Here is a 17875-nt window from a genome sequence, read left to right as displayed (position 1 = left end):
TTTTACAATCTATGGAGTCAAAGGCTTTCTCAAAGTCCACAAAGATCATATAAAGCTTTGAACACCACTCCCTGCTTTCTTCAGTAAGACGTCTAAGCGTGAATATAAGGTCTGCACATGAGTGATTTGGGCAGAAGCCATACTGTTTGTCTCAGAGGTGATGCTTAAGTTTTGTTTGGATCCTCTGTAGGATAATATGTGAGAGGATCTTCCCGGGCATTGACTGTAAACTTATACCCCGCCAGTTGCCCGGCTTAGTAGTGCCTCCTTATTTGAATATCCTGATGAGTGTGCTGCGCTTCCAGTCTGATGGTACTTTCGCCGTTGTCCAAATCTGAGTGAAGAGTAAAGACCAAAGGGAGATGCATGATGATATTGATGCCTTTGTCATCTCTGCAGATATGCGGTCCAGTCTGGGAGATTTTCTATTTTTCAGTTTCTTTGCTGCTTCTAGTATCTCACTGGCAGAAGGCAGATCTGTGCTGATATTCAGGAAGAAGATGGGATATCTAGAATTTCAGGGGCTCTTTTGGGGTGGGTCTATTTAGTAAACTTTTGAAATGATTAGCCCATAGCTCATTGACTTCACTCTGTTCTGTCACCTGCACCCCCAATGGATCTCTGACAGGGCTGTCTCTATTTGTTGCTTGTTCCCATATGATGTCATTGGTGATTCTTTAAACAGTTCTTGAGTCTCCTCTTTTTGCTGTTTCTTCTGCCTCCATTGCTCTACAGTCTAGAAAGTTTTGCTTATCAGTACAGGCACTTTTCTTGACAGCTTTGTCAAGATCGACTACTCATTTTGGAAAACAAGACAATCAGGGGCTTGTTGATGGAGGACAGACATTCTCTTTTTTTTCATCTATTAGTTGCCAAGTTTGCTCAGACAGCCACTGGTCTTTAGGGCTACTATGGAAGCCCAGGGTTGATTTAGCTACTTTGTGATAGCTTTCCTTTATGGCTTCCTATACTATTTCACATTCAGCTTCCTCTGGTATGGATAGACCTTCAAATCTAGTGTATAGCTACATTGTAAAAGCCTGTTTTAATGTCTTGTCCTGAAGTTTCTCAGAGTCAAATTCTGGTTTTTGTGACGGTCCTTTTGTTGCATATCTTCTTTAATTTTTGACAGAGTTTGGCTATCATAAGGTTATAGTCTGATCCATCAGCTCCTCTATAAGGCCAAAACATCTTGTAGACTTGATTGCCATTTTCTGCTTATAAGGCAGTGATCAATCTGATTTTTGGTCAATCCATCTGGCAATGTCCAAGAGTACTTGTGCACGTCTCTGTGAGTAACAGAGACCCACCAACTACAAGGTCATTCATTTAGGCGAAATCAATTAGAAACTCCCCATTTTCATTTCTTTGACCCAGATCATGTTGGCCAAGAACTCTTGAGTTGAAAGGATTGGTCATTTCCTACTTTAGTGTTAAAGTCTCCAAGGAAGCAAACAATGTCATGTCTTGGTATATCTTTGGCTATGGCTTTAAGTGATCTATAGAACTTGTCTTTTTCTTCATCAGTGGCTTCATTTGTAGGGGCGTAGCATACAACAACTGACATTTTATCATGTGTTCCCAAAAACCTTGCAGTTAATGTTCTTGGTGATACAGGAGTCCATTTTTAGAGTGACTTGTGGGTCTGCTTTGGCATCATCATGGCAACTCTGGCTTCTTGCTTATCTGCTGGACCATTTTATATGATGGTATGGTCATCATCAAGCTTTTTTATTCCTGAGCCAGTCCACTGCACTTCTGACAATGCTAGTAGATCTAGGTCGTATTCTGTCGTCACTTGTTTGTACTTGCTCTGTTTTGGATGGTTGAGACATTGTTTGTACATTTGAAAAACTAAACTTCAGGTTATTATTTGCTTTCATAAATCATATCCTTGGGTGGGCTGGAGTTGTCATCATTAAGGGGTTCAATCCAAGGCTCAATCTTGATGTTTCAGTTGCTAATTCAGGTTCCCTTGAGGAATGTCATTGAGGTCCTGGGTGTGGGTTGCAGGCCCGCAGTCCAGCCCTTCTCCTTTTTTAGGCTTGGGACTGGCTGCCTGATGCCTAAGGCATTTTGGGAGGTGGAGTTTTTATATATATATATATATATATATATATATATATATATATATATATATATATATATATATATATATATACTTGAATCACATGAATATATATACTGATACTTGAATCACATCAATTTCAAAGTCATAAAAATTCACAGGCAAAAGGAAATGAGCAATAGTTCCTCTACAAAAATTGTTACACCTCCACTTCTCCTACTTTTGTCCCCATCTTTGCAAAAATAGTTATAACCAGGCAGGATATTATTTTTTAGTCTGTAAATTTGTCTCTTGAAGATCACTATATTAAGGCTGTTCCTGGTAATATAATCAGATACATCAATTAGTTTATTTAAAAATTAATTGATGTAGAGTTCCACTGTACTATCTTGAAAGAATTAGAAGCATCACTAGCTGTGTTTTGCTCTGAAGTAATGTAGTACCTGAAATTGTTATGAATGCTAATATCAACCTCTGTTCTTTCAACAAATCTTCTTCTTCTAACAACTCACCACAGCACCAAACCACCTGAGGCCAACACAGCTGCGCATGCTATGCCTCCATCCCAATCTATTCAAAGCATCCCTCTTTACACCCTCCCTGGAGCTTCCCATTTCCCTTAAATCATTGTTTACAACATCCTCTCATCCCAACCGTGGATAACCTGCTTTCTGTTTAGCCTTAGACAGTTGACCAAAAAGGACAGTCTTTAGCAATCTGTCATCCATCATCTGCAAAAGTATCACTCTCAACAAATGGCTGTGAAAAATTAACATACAGGTAATTCTCTCAGATTGGTGGCTTTAAGATATTGAGGTATGTTTCTTCAAGAAATAGAAGTGACTGAAATCAAGTACTTTATCATCTTAGATAGTTTAATATGAGTTTGAGCAGATATGGTAGCAGTAGGTACTACAGATGGTGAAGTGACAATTCACCTTGAGGCTTGGAGTTAATTTTGCTTGATTTTGGGGACTTTTTCTGAAGTGGTGTAATTCAAGTCAGCCAGAAGTTACTTAAAACTTTTCCTGGGGAATATCACTTGTAGAAGATGTTTGCTGAGGTTTAATATTTATACTAGAGGTGCATTTCCTTGATGGGGTCCTAGTAGTTTTGCTTAAAGGGAGACATTATCCTTGAGAATAGTACTGTATGATTTTCCAGCTATTTCAACTAGTAGGATTTCTTTCCAATAATTTTCAAAACTAATAATCTTTCAAGATATTTAACTCTCTGGCTGGGTATCCTGCGATTTCGTTTGCAGCAGTTATTGGTTTAATACCGCGTATTTATTTTTAAAATTTGGTTTAAAAAACGTGTATTTTGTTTATCTGTAAATGGTTAAGTAAAAAAATTTAGTTAATAATATATCATTGAGTCGGTTCGCCCCCTTCATCAATACCTCACTCTTTACGCTAAAGTTTTTTTTAGTACTTTCAAAAAAGCTATTTATTGTAATTAAACGGCCTTTCAGCAGCTACTGGTTTAAAACTGCATATTTATTTTTTTAAATTTGGTTTAAAAAACGTGCATTTTGTTTGTTTCTAAATGGTTAAGTAAATATTTTTAGTTAATAATATATCATGAGTGGGTTTGCCCTCCTTGTCAATGCCTCGCTCTTTACGCTAAAGTTTTTTTTTAGTACTTTCAAAAGAGCTATTTATTATAACTAAACGGCCTTTGTGATTCATGGGTCATCCTTAAAGAATTGGAAAAAATTCGAACTTTAGTGTGAAGAGCGAGGTATTGACAAGGGGGGCGAACCCGCTCATATACATAATAATTTCTATTCGTTTTAAGTTTTAATGTTCCTCCTTACTTTCAGTTGAAAAAAACTTGTCTTTTTTATTTCATCATTATCAGATTCCTCCATCTTATTTCCTAATTAAGGTCTACCAGTATTCTGTAACACAAATCAAATCTTTACAATTCAGAAAAACAAAACACACTGCTTTACATTCCAATAATATTGTAAGTATTTAGACATATAGCAAGACACTGAGAAACAATATCAATCTACCAGCATAAATATACATGTATATCTGGCAATTCCTTGATCAAGCAACTCTTGAATGGTGAAATCACGTGATAGCAATCTATATAAACCTAAATAATTGTAAATAGGTCCGAATCGCGGGGTTGTGTAGAATTAAACTAGCAGCTGCTACACGCGTAAATCACGGGATACCCGGTCAGAGGGTTAAATTAGGTAAAATAAAAATGGGGTCAGAGGGTTAAGGATGCTATTTTTGTCAAATGAGCATGGCCTCGTTTGCAATTGGCACTGTTTGACTGTAGAGTAGCAGGATGGGTTTGTGTTCTTTAATACAGATGTTAATCACAATTTTGCAGACATGCAGTTCTTCAAGGCCAGCTTTGTGCATTTAGTACACTGCTTAGGGTTTTCTTGATTTAATTTAAATGGCTTTGGTTGGCCAAAAGGGGACACTTTCAAAACAGATATTTGAACAGGCAATGTAAACAGGACACGTGCAATCATTATAAGTCATGTTTCATTTGGTTTACCTAGATACTAGGCCTCTAACACTGATAGTTCTTCAACTTTGGATTCATTAGCCAAAAGTTTAATATGAGGGAAATCCAATATTAGGGGAAATCCCTGATATTGGGATTTCAGGGGAAACAGTATAAACCTCATTTTTTTTATGTTGGAGGATCTGTCCATGAAGGAAGTTTTCATGGGGGAAGGGAAATTGCCATGAAGGGGGCGCCGGACTTGCCAGCATTATTTATTGGTTATTGGGAAGTATACAGACATTTTCAGGAAGGATTTTTTTCCTGGAGGGTGGGGCTGGAGGAGGGGGTTACTCGGGAGAATCTTTCCGTGAAGGATGTTTCCTTGGGGTAAGGGACATTTCTATGAAGGGGGTGCCGGATTTCCCAGCATTGTTTAAAAAGCAATAAGAAATTAAATTAAAAAAGACAAGTTTTTTCAACTGAAAATAAGAAGCAACATTAAAACTTAAAACGAACAGAAATTATAACGTATATGAGGGGGTTCTCCCCCAAGTCAATACCTCGCTCTTTACGCTACAGTTTTTTTTAGTGCTTTCAAAAGGGCTATCTATTCTGATTAAACGGCCTTTTGTGATTCAGGGGTTTGTGAATTAATTTTTTTTTAACTTTTAACTTAAAGAGCTTGTTATTGACCAAGGGGAGAACCCCCTAATATACGTAATAACATATACGTAATAAAAAAACAATAAAAAAAAAGTGATACGGCTCAATAGTAATCGAAAATTTTAAAAACGGAATTTTGATGTCAATTAATGTATCAAAAGACTGTGTTTATAATGTTGATTCTAAATATATAAATTTTATTAAGTTTAGTATTACTCATCAAAGGCTACGAGCCTGAGAAAATTTACCTGATTTTTTAAAGAGGGGGAAACATCCCCTACAAGTGAAAGAATTTTAATGAAAATCACACCGTCAGATTCAGCGTATCAGAAAACCCTCTTACATAGGTTTCAAGCTCATATCTGCAAAAATCTGCAACTTTGTATTTTCTGCCAGAAGAAAAATATACGAATATAGAAGTTAGTTAAGTAAGTTAATTTGTAAATTACGTCATAACGAAATTTAGAGACATACATTTAACAAAAGAAAAGTAAAATTTTTACGCAAATTTTGTTTGCGCAAACTTATTCAATCACGTGGAGTCCAAATAAAACCTGCATTAACTAAAAAACGATCAGAAATTAAATAAAAAAAACAAGTTTTTTAAACTGAAAGTAAGGAGCGACATTAAAACTTAAAACGAACAGAAATTATTCCGTATATGAAAGGGGCTGTCCCCTTCTCATCGCTTCGCTCTTTACGCTAAAGTTTGACTCTGTCTCACAACTTTATTTTTTAAAAGAATAAAAAACTTTAGCGTAAAGAGCGAAGCGTTGAGGAGGGGACAGCCCCTTTCATATACGGAATAATTTCTGTTCGTTTTAAGTTTTAATGTCGCTCCTTACTTTCAGTTTAAAAAACTTGTTTTTTTATTTAATTCATATAAGGGACCAAGGATTTACTGTCGAACTCCTGCCTCCACTCCTTTCCTGTTTTGAAGGTTTGAAAGAGTATAACAATAAACTTAGAAAATAAGATTTTATGAAAAATGTCCTGAACCCTTACTTGGCTTTTCAAAAAAAGATTCAGCATATTCATGGCAAACACTCAAACAACAAAATCTACTAGGTTGGTTTAGTATTAAACTTCTTAAAATTTCCATAGTTAATGAAAATGTTCAGTTTTGCTGAATTGAATTTTCTAAAATTGAAAAAAAGCCAGCATAAGAAACACTAAAATTATGGTTAACGTTGTTGTAATTTTTAGCTCAAAATTTAGCTAGAATATGACCGTAAATAACAGTTTGTGGTAACGAACTGAAGTAAAGAGCAACTCAGTCCAATAGTAACCGAAACTCTAATGAACGGAATTTTGATAAAAATAGATACATCAAAAGAATTGGCTTTTTATCTTGATTTTAAATATATAAAATTCATTATGTTTAATGTTACCCATCAAATGCTACGAGTCTGAAAATAATTGTGTGATTTTTAAAAAGGGGAAAACACACCCAAAAGTCAAGGAGCCTTAATGAAAACTGCAACATCAAATCCATCATATCAGAGAATTTCACTCCAGAGGTTTCAATCCCCCATCTGCAGAAATGTTTGCCATAAAAAATAAATCATAGATGTATTTTTATTTATTTGTTTTTTTGTTTTGTTTTTCGCCAGGGTGGTTGTACTGAATCGATAGCCCTGCACTAGGGTGACCGCAAAAAATGTCAGAATTTTCGATGCTGCAAAAAATCGTTTGTCTTAACCCCACAAAACGATTCCCCTTTCCAGATATCGAGATGGCCGAAAGTTGAGCTCGATTAAGCGACGTTAACCCGTGCTGCTCGTCGCTCAAAGTTCGAGAAAATCCAAATTTTTGGACAAAAAGCTGACGAATGGAGCCATAACTCCAGAATGGTAAATAATAAAACCACGCTTAATATCTCAAAAGAAAGCCAATGTTGTTCGTGAAACTTAGTATTCTATACATAATTGCTGTCATTTTAAGGAAAACAGAGTTACAACAGTCTTAAGTCCCAATAATGCAACCTGGTACCTTTAGGAGCCACTTTTGGGTATTCTAAGAATTTTATGGGTTTTTTCATAATATGTCTCGGAATTAACATTTTTTTCTTTAATTGAAAAATATTTTGAAACTCAGTTTTCAAACATAATGAGCCTTTTGTTCAAATTTAATCTTTTATTCTTTGGGGATTACCTGACTAGTTTATCAAAGAAAGTTCCATTTGACAGGTAAAAAGGACAAGGAAACAGCATAAATATTGAACCTGGTAGACAGCATATACCAGGAAATTGGGATATTGGAGGAAATGAACGTCCCTTACGAAGCTCGAGAACATCCAGGACCATCTGAAAGCAAGAGGATGAGAGTTTCATTTGTAAGGGGTTTTAAAGACATTTTAAACATGAAATTGTCCATTTTGTTAGATTGATGTAAGGCATGGGCGTAGGCAGGATTAGGCAGCATATTGTCTAGGGGGCAGTCGATAGTGTGATGGAGTTTTATCAACTGCTTTTTCCAAACCATCTGATTTTTCAGCCATATCTAATGTAAATTTGAAGGTCAAGGAGGGCAGCTGCCCCCCTGCCTCCCCCCTCTCCCTACGCCCATGATGTAAGGTATCTGACAGAAATTTTAACGAGAATTTTAATAGCTACTCTAGAAGCACTAAATTTTAACCCTCTTAAGAACAAAGTCTCGAAAACTTCATTATACTATAGAAGGCAAATGTTCAGAGAACTATATACTAATTTTTTTTTGATAAAGTAAATATTCCTGAAAAAGAGCCCCTGGTTGTCCATTTGGACGGTAAACTTTTACCAGGTGTTTTAAAAAATGAACAATGTGAGCGAATAGCTATTGCAATTTTATATGGCGAAAAGGAAGAGTTGTTGGGAGTTCCTGTAACAGAAAACAGCTCTGGAGAGGAGCAAGCCATAGCCGTATATGAATGCCTACATGAATGGGGTCTTTCCAACACCGTCAAGGTAATGTGCTTCGACACTTTAGCATCCAACACGGGAAGACTCAAAGGAGCATGCGTCATATTGGAGCAAATGTTAGGAAGAGAGTTGTTTTACCTAGCTTGCCGTCATCATATTTTGGAAATTCTGTTAAGAGGTGCATTTGACACAAAAATAGGATCAACCACTGGACCTCATCCAGACATTTTTAAGAGATTCCTCACTGCATGGCCCAAGGTAGACAGCGGGAAATACAACACAGGTATCAGTGACAGTCTAGTACAAAAGCAGCAAACTCCAGAAGTAATTGCAAATGTTGCTGCTGAATTTGAAACCAAATTAACTCCAATAGCTCCAGAGCCAACTCCAATAGCTCTTTATAGTCATCCCTGGGGTATTTATTGAATCTTCATACAGCAATGTTGTGGTTTTTAGAACTCCAAGAGCCGTTCATAACGCTTGGTTACTATTTACTGATTTAGAATGTTCATTTTTCGCCGTCAATTCAAGGTGTCTGAACAAGAAGAAACTTCTGCGCGTGCCATATCTGTTTTTTTATTTAAAATTTAGTGTAAAGCTTTGTTCAATGCTCCAAAAGCTCATGTTGCACCAAACCAAGATTTAGGCATGTTGCATAGCCTGCCAGACTATAAAGAATATGACAGCGACATTGTAGAAATAGCCCTGACCAAATTTTTGAACCATTTGTGGTATTTGAATACAGAGTTGGCGGAGTTATCTTTTTTCGATCCCTCCATTACAGACGATGAAAAGTTGTTAATGGCTAATAAATTGCACGGTAGCACCGACGAAACATCAGAGCACACTAGGGTTGTAAATCCAAAAGTCAGTAAAGAAAAATTAAAACAGGTAGTTGATGGAGGATTGGAAAATTTACTAACCAAAGGAATCTTTACATTCTTTGACCGATTTAATATAAAAACAGATTTCCTAAGACAACATCCAAACACCTGGCCTCATAATAATGGCTTCCAAGAAGGATTGAAAATTGTCAAAAAATTAAAAGTAGTTAATGACTTGGCTGAGCGTGGAAGTTTAATTAATAAATGACTTTAACAACCTTCTGCCAAAAGATTAAGGCCAAAAGGAATATGTCCTCCAAGTTGTAAGCAAATGCCGAGTTTTGACGTTTTGACGTTTCAATAACTACTTTAACAAAAGCTCTAGAATAGATTAAATAACAATGTAAAATTATCAACTCATGATTGTACTACGTCTGTATCATTTTTGGGTCGGTTTTGTATGTATTATATACCTGACTTTATATTTAAAAATAAAAATGTCATTAGACTTGTCAGTATTACGCTTTCTATTATATTTCTACTTTAAACTAAAAAATTTAGAAAAAAAAGCAAAATTTATCACTTAATAACAAAATACATAAAGTGCGCTCCTAGTGCTACCAGGTCACGTTTTTAGGGCTAAATACTGTTGCAACTCGGTTTGACTTAAAATAACAACAATTATGTATAGAATATGAATTTTGAAGAACAATATTGGCTTTCTTTTGAGATATTAATTAAAAAAAACTTTTTCCACAAAATAAGTTTTTCAATGAAAAGTAAAGAATTCCATTAAACAAAAAATGAGCAAAAATAAAATCAAATAATCTATCAAGCGTGAAACTACCACAAAGCAGAATCGACAAATAAATGAAACCCAAAACGAACAGAAATTACAATAAATAACCGAATCAAGCTCAAAACAAGCCGAAATTAACATAAGTTGGGCTCAAAACCCCTATGCCTTCCCAAGGCCAGAACATAATTTGCACTAATTTGCACAATATATGAATGTTTTTTACTTTTATAACTTTAATAAATCAAATAATATTAACATTTTGATTACTAAATATCAGTATATGCAAATTAAACTGACAATGCACATTCATTTGTATCTTTTTCAGTAAAGTGCAAATCATGTTCTGGCCTTGGTAAGGCATAGGGGTTGTGAACCCAACTTCTGTTAATTTCTGCTCGTATACCTTCTCTTGTTGACCTGAAATGGAAAACTTGATACAATTTGCAAAAAAATCTGTTTACTTTCTTTGATAGCTTGGATACACTTACGCTATTTTGATTTGGTTAAATTTTTAGAGCAGAAGTAGCACCGAAAGTTTGAAAGTAATACCCTCAGTCGTTCCTGGACTACTGCTGAGATACCTTATTGGGAATTAGTATTGACAGAGTGCATTAGGGTTTAATTTCAAGGCAACGTTTATTTTTTAAACATAATGGCGAATGAGGGGGTGGGCGTGGGAGAAAGATAAATTGCCCTACAATTACTTTCGACTATTAAAAACGGCATCAACCCTTTCTATTTTCAGTCGAATGAGCCCTTTTTGAAGTTCCCACAGCCACTCCTTCGAAACGAAGTGCACTGGTCTAAACGACAACAACAACAAAAAAATAATACATTATACCCACATCAATCTTTACTATAAAATGTCAAGCTTTCCAATGACTTTCGACTATTAAAAAGGGCACTAGGCCTTTAGATTTCCAATCGAATGAGCCCTTTGACAGTTTCTATGACAACGCTTTCTATAAACACCTTATATGCCCCCTGGGTATAAATTACAACCCTTACCGTAAGGGCTATGAGGGTGGTTGTCATCCTCCAAGACCCAATTTCCAGAACTTTCAACTACGTTAAACAAAATGGCCATCTCAAAATTTTGATTGGAAGTGTCTGGGGAAAATGTGCGCATGAGATGGGTGTTAGTCGCTCTCCAATCACTTTCAACTATTAAAAAAGGTACTAGCCCTTTCAATTTCCAATCAAATGAGCCTTTTTTGAAGTTTCTACGACAACTATTTCAACAAAATCCTTATATGCTCCCAGGGCAGAATTTACAACCCTTTCCCTGAGGGCTGGGGGGGGGGGATTGTCATCCTCAAAGACATAATTTCCAGAATCTTCTACTACGTTGAACAAAATGGCTATCTGAAAATTTTGATTTGATGTGTTTGGGGGAAAGATGGGCGTGAAAGGGGGGTTAGTTACCCTCCAATCACTTTCAACAATTAAAAAGGGCACTAGCCCTCTGAATTTCTAATTGAATGAGCTCCTTTTGAAGTTTTTACGACAACTCTATCTATAAAAACCTTATATGCCCCCATGGCATAACTTACAACCTTTGCCCTGGGGGCTATGGGGGGTTTGTCATTATTAAATACATAATTTCCAGAACTTTCAACTTCGTTGAACAAAATGGCTATCTCTAAACTTTGATTGAATGTATTTGGGCAAATAGTGGGCGTGAGAGGGGGGTTAATTACTCTCCACTCACTTTCGACTATTAAAAAGGGCAATTTCACAATTTCGAATCAAATGAGCCCTTTTTGAAATTTCTACAACAACTTTCTATATAAACGTTATATGCCCCCAGAATAACTTACAACCCTTGCACTGAAGGCTCTGAGGGGGTTAGCATCCTAAAAGACCTAATTTCCAGAACTTTCGACTACGTTGAACAAAATGAATATCACAAAACGTTGATTGGCTTTATTTGGGAAAATGGTGGGCGTGAGACGGGGTAAGTTGCCCTTCAATCACTTTCGACTATTAAAAGGACACTAGCCCTTTCGATTTCCAATTGAATGACTCCTTTTTGAAGTTCTACAACATCTCTTTCTATAATAATCTTATATGCCCCCAGGGCATAACTTACGACCCTTGCCCTGAGAGCTGTGGAGGTGGAGGAGTTGTCATCCTTAAAGACCTAATTTCCAAAACTTTTAACTACGTTGAATAAATTGGCTATATAAAAATTTTTCTTGGATGTGTTTGGGGAAAAGGTAGGCGTGAGAGGAGGGTTAGTTGTCCTCAAATGACTCTCGAGACTATTAAAAAGGGCACTATCCCTTTGAATTTCCAATCCAATGAGCCCTTTTTCAAGTTTCTACGACAAAGATTTCAATAAAAACTTGTATGCCCCGAGGGCATATCATATAACCCTTGCCCTGAAGACTGCGGGGGGAGGGTTCTAATCAAAGGTATAATTTCCTAAACTTTAAACTGCTTGGAACAAAATGGTTATCTCAAGATTTCGATTGGATGTTTTTGGGGAAATGGTGGGCGTGGGGGGTGTTAGTTGCCTTCCATTCACTTTCGACTATTAAAAAGGGTACTAGCCATTTCAATTTCCAATCGAATGAGCCATTTTTGAAGTTTCTACGACAACACGTTCTATAAAAATCTTATTCCCCCCAGGGCATAAATTACAACCCGTGCCCTGAGGGCTGTGGGGGGGAGGGGGTTGTCAACATAAAAGATCTAATATCCAGAGCTTTCAACTACGTTGACCAAAATGGATATATCAAAATTTTTTTTGGATGTGTTTGGGGAAAAGGTGGGCGTGAGAGGGGGGTTAGTTGTCCTCCAATCCCTTTCGAGTATCAAGAAGGGCACTAGCCCTTTGAATTTCCAATCGAATGAGCCTTTTTTGAAGTTTCTACGACATCGCTTTCTGTAAAAAACCTTATATGCCCCCAAGGCATAACTTACAACCCTTGCCCTGAGGGTTCTGGGGAAGTTTCCTCCCCAAAAATATATTTTCTATCTGGAAATAAACTACGATGAACAAAATGTCTATCTAAAAATTTTGATTGGATGTGTTTGGGGAAATGGTGTGCGTGAGTGGGGGGTTAGTGCCCTACAATCCCATTCAACTATTAGAAAGGGCACCAGATCTTTGAGTTTCAAATCGAATGGGCCCTTTTTCAAGTTTCTACAACAACTCATTCAATAAAAACCTTACTTGCCCCCAGGGCCTAACTGATGACACTTGCCCTGAATGCTTTGGGTAAATTGTTCTACTTAAAGTTATAATTTGCCGACCTTTAAACTGCGTCGAACAAAATGGCAATCTAAAAATTGTGATTAGATATGTTTGGGGAAATGGTGGGCGTGGAAGGGGTGTTAGTTATCTTCCAATCACTTTCGACTATTAAAAAGGGCACTAGCCCTTTCAATTTCCAATTGAATGAGCCCTTTTTTAAGTTTCTACGACAACGCTTTCTATGAAAAAAAACCTTATAAGCCCCCAGAGCATAACATACAACCCTTGCCCTGGGGGCTGTGGGGGGGGGGGGGTTGTCACCCCCAAAGCCCTAATTTCCAGAACTTTCAACTACGTTGAGAAAATGGCTATCTTAACATTTTGATTGGATGTGTTTGGGGAAAAGGTAGGCGTGGGAGGGGGTTGGTTGCCCTCCAATCACTGTCGATTGTTAAAAAGGGCACTAACCCTTTGAATTTCCAATCGAATGAGCCTTTTTGGACTTTCTACGACAACGCTTTCTATAAAGATCTTATATGATTTTTAAACGGCACTAGTTTAATCACTTTCGACTATTAGAAAGGGCACTAGCCCCTTGCATTTCAAATCGAATGAGCCTTTTTCAAGTTTCTACGACATAGATTTCAACAAAAACCATATATGCCCCAAGGGTATAACTCGTAACCCTTGTCCTGAAGACTTTGTTAGGAGTGTCCTGCTCAGAGGTATAATTTTCTGAACTTTAAACTGCGTGGAATAGAATGGCTGTCTCAAAATTTTTATTGGATGTGTTTGGGGAAATGGTGGGTGTTGAAGGGTGTTAGTTGCCTTCTAATCACTTTCGACTATTAAAAAGGGCACTAGCCATTTCAATTTCCAAACGACTGAGCCTTTTTTAAAGTTACTACGACAACGCTTTGTATAAAAACCTTCCATGCCCCTAGGGCCTAACTGACAACCTTAGCCCTGAAGGCTGTGGGGGGAGGGGGTTGTCATCCTCAAAGACCTAATTTCCAGAACTTAAAACTACGTTGAATAAAATGGCTATCTCAAAATTTTGATTGGATGTGAGTGGGGTAAAGGTGGGCGTGAGAGGGTGGTTAGTTGCCCTCCAATCACTTTCGACTATTAAAAAGGGCGCTAGCGCTTTGAATTTCCAATCGAATGAGCCTTTTTTGAAGTTTCTACGACAATACCTTCTATAAAAAAACTTTATATGTCCCCAGGGTATAACTTACAACACTTGCCCTGAGGACTGTGGGGGAGTGTCCTCCTCAAAAACATCATTTCTATCTGGAAATCAGCTACGCTGAACAAAATGGCTATCTCAAAATTTTGATTGGATGTGTTTCGGGAAGTGGTGTTAGTCGCCTAACCAATCACTTTCGTCTATTAAAAAGGCAACAAGCCACTCCAATTTCCAATTGAAATGAGCCCTTTTCGAAGTTTCTACGACAACTTTTTGATACGAAGTGCCCTGCTCTAAAGGAAAAAAAATAATAAATAATACATTGTGCCAAATCGTTCCTATATGCCCCCAGGGCATAACTTAAAACCCTTGTCCTGAGGGTTGTGGGGGAGTGTCCTCCTCAAAAATACATGTTCTTTTTGGAAATCACCTACGCTGAACAAAATGGCTATCTCAAAATTTTGATTGGATGTGTTGGGGGGAATGAAGGGCGTGGGGGGGGCTAGGTGCCCTCCAATCACTTTCGACTATTAAAAAGGGCGCTAGCCACTCTTGTGTCCAATCTAATGAGCCCTTTTCGAAGTTTCTACGACAACTTCTTCGATACGAAGTGCCCTGGTATGGAAAAAAAATAAATAAATAAATAACACAAATTGCCAACATCGTTCTTTACTTAGACAGCGCGATTGCGCTGCCTATGATTTAAGCGGGTTTTTATTATTAACCGGTCTGGAGTTATGGCTTGATATGTCAGCTTTTTGGTCAAAAATTTGAATTTTCTTAAACTTTGAGCGACGAACGGCACGGGTTAACGTCATTTAGTCAAACCCAAATTTCGGCTATCTCAATATCTGGAAAGGGAAATCGTTTTGTGGGGTTGAGACAAACAAAAATTCCGAAATTTGTTTCCCCCTCTATGAGATCCGGTCACCCTACATTATCGGGAGAAGGCTCATTCCATTTGAAATTAAAAATTTTATTGCCCTTTTGAAGTGACTAAAAAGATTCGAGGGCAATCAGCCCCCTTCCCACGCCCCTTTTTTCCCCAAATTCATCTGGTTAAAATTTTCAGATTGCTATTTTGTTCAGCATAGTTGACAGGTAGCCATGCCTTTGGGGATGATCTTATCTCTTATCTAGTATTTATTATTGGGAAGTAAGCAGTTTTTGGGGAGGGGGTATTTTCCATGGGGAAGGAATTTCTGAAGATGCACTTTCCATGGGAAATTTTACTCGACAGAATTCGCCAGAGTTCCTATACAAAATAATTTAATTTTTCTTACCTTCTCTTTGCCAAGTTCTCCATGGGGGAATATTCTGCGGGATAAATTATTAATGGGGAAGTTTTCTGCGGGAAAGACTTTCTATTGTCACAGAGGGGAATTTCCAGGAAAAAAATTTCTATGGGGAGATTTCCTTCAAGATTTTAGAACTTAAATAATAAAAAACAACTCTTTTTAAAAAATGAAAGTAGCCTAAGGAGAAATTTCCGGGTGGAATTGTCTGCAAGATATTTTCTGAAGGAAATTTTCAGTGAAGATGGAATTGTCTGGACGGAGGGGGATTTTACGCAAAAGGAACTTTGCATGGAGGGGGAATGCCCTCTCCTCAATACCTTCCTCTTTTCAAACAGTTCGTGGTAACGAACATAATTTTTTTTTTTTTAGCACTTCAAAAGAGCTATCTATTCTAATTAAACGGACTTTGTTATTCATGGATTTGTGATTCGAACAAAATTTGAACTTTAGCGTAAAGAGGGAGGTAGTGACTAGGGGGCGAACCTCCTCACATACGTAATAATTTCTGTTCGTTTTAAGTTTTAATGTTGCTCTTTACTTTCAATTAGAGTAAGAAGCTCTTTTAAAGTACAAAAAGATTTTAGCTTGAAGATTGTGGAATTGAGGAAGGGACAGCCTCCTCATATACGGAGTGATTTCTGTTCGTTTCAAGTTTTAATGTTACTCCTTACTTTCAGTTGAAAAAACTTGTTTTTTTTTAAATTAATACTTTGAAAAGGACCATGTCTAATGTCTGTCCAGACTTTAAGATGGTATTGTTTTCAGTAATTTTTTCGAAGATACTTCTATTAAAACAGAATTTAACAGTTTTTTATTTGTTTATTTTTAATGTTTGGACTCAGTTTGTCAATTGAGTGCATTAAGAACAGTGTTGTAGGAGATATAGAATGAACGCCTAAACTTTTTTTTGAATTCTGGTGTATACTTTTAAGTATTTTCAGCAATATCACATTAAGTTCAACTAATGTCCCAAGATTGGTTTCGAAAATCCGCCAAAGACTGCCCACCCTCCTCCCCATAGACAATTCTTCTGATCCCACCTATAGTAGTCAGATGTGTATGTTTGTGTGAAAGCATGTATATTTTTACTTCAATTACATGTTGTTCTGGTAATGTGAACACTCATGATCTTTTCTGTGATTTCATCCAGCATTTCTTATACTATTCATAATATTCTCTTTTTTGTTTTTTACCTACCCCCCCCCCCTTCCCATTTGCCTCCCAGAAAAAAAAGCAACAAATTCTGAGGGTATACTGATTGAAAGGATTGATGCCGTCATTAGTGAAAAACAGTAGAGAGGACCCTATAACTCGTGACATGACCACGTGGTTTATGGTTTTCTCAGTGAGAATGAAAAAACAGATGAAATTCTCACTTGAAAAACCATGAATTTTTCAAATTCTCACTTGAAAAACCATGAATTTTCAATTTCACTCAGGTCAAAACAAGTCGGGTGAACGATTGATTGATTTTTATTTGTTTTTACATTTGTTACTTTGAAAATTAATTTATTTTATAGTTATAAATTTACAAATTCTAGTTTTTAAAAGTTATAATTTTAAAAACAGTAACTTTCTCACTTGTAAAACAATAAACCACGTGGTCCTGTCACGAGTTTCTCACTTGGAAAACCATAAACCACGTGGTGCTGTCACGAGTCAGAACACCTGTGCTGTCGACCTCAATTCACATATCGTGAATCAATAATTCCCCTTAGAAACAACAAATTAATTTCACTTTCATGACAGATCAATCAATCAATGACATCATCTATCAGACTTTAAATTTCCCTTTCTTGACAGATCAATCAATCAATGACATCATCTGTCAGACTTTAAAAATTTTCGCTTAGAAACATTTCTCCAGGAATAGATCCAAAATCATTAATGTCTTTGCCACGGGAACAGTTCTACTGGTCGAACTCCAATGGATATTAATAACCCAAGGCCATGGAAACAATTAGGCAAGAAACATCTTAACGATGAATTGTGTTAGCGCGCGAAAAGGTTTCCATATAATTTGAAATGCATTGACGCAGAGATGCCAATAACAAAGGAACACGCTGAATTTGCGTTTAGGGATTATTTGGGCGAAACCGTTTTAGACAGGTTATGGAACTATTTCGGTGAAACAGATAGAGACATTTTAAAAGAAGATTTTTGAATAGATTTTGGAGGAGGTTTTGAGTGTGGTCGTTATAATACACAAGTTTCAATTGAACAGTGTTGTGAGGTCCTCTACCCCAACCCCACAGGGTTCCAATCCTCCTACCCCCAACCCGAAGGAAGCCCCCGGTCCTCAAAGCCCCCCAAACTCCCAACGGTTCCGATCCCCCTACCACATCCCCGAAGGAAGCCACCGGTCCTCAAAGGTTCTCTGGGCTTCCAAAGGACCCCCCCCGGACCCCCAAAGACCCTCACCCAGTCCCCAAAGGTCCCCAGGCACCCAAAGGG

At 37.2% G+C, this 17875-nt stretch overlaps 1 protein-coding gene across 1 annotated transcript in view; it reads left to right on the top strand.

Moving 5' to 3' along the window:
* The window catches only part of Fibp (acidic fibroblast growth factor intracellular-binding protein), a 76650-nt gene that overhangs the window by 11687 nt on the left and 47088 nt on the right, over positions 1-17875 (top strand). The gene's annotated exons all lie outside the window — the stretch shown is intronic.

The sequence above is a fragment of the Artemia sp. Qi Xiang Cuo genome, chromosome 10, assembly GCF_049724085.1.
Source record: "Artemia sp. Qi Xiang Cuo chromosome 10, ASM4972408v1, whole genome shotgun sequence".
Classification (NCBI taxonomy): domain Eukaryota; kingdom Metazoa; phylum Arthropoda; class Branchiopoda; order Anostraca; family Artemiidae; genus Artemia; species Artemia sp. Qi Xiang Cuo.
Note: the sequence above shows the minus strand (reverse complement) of the source record. Positions and strands in the feature narration are given on the sequence as shown.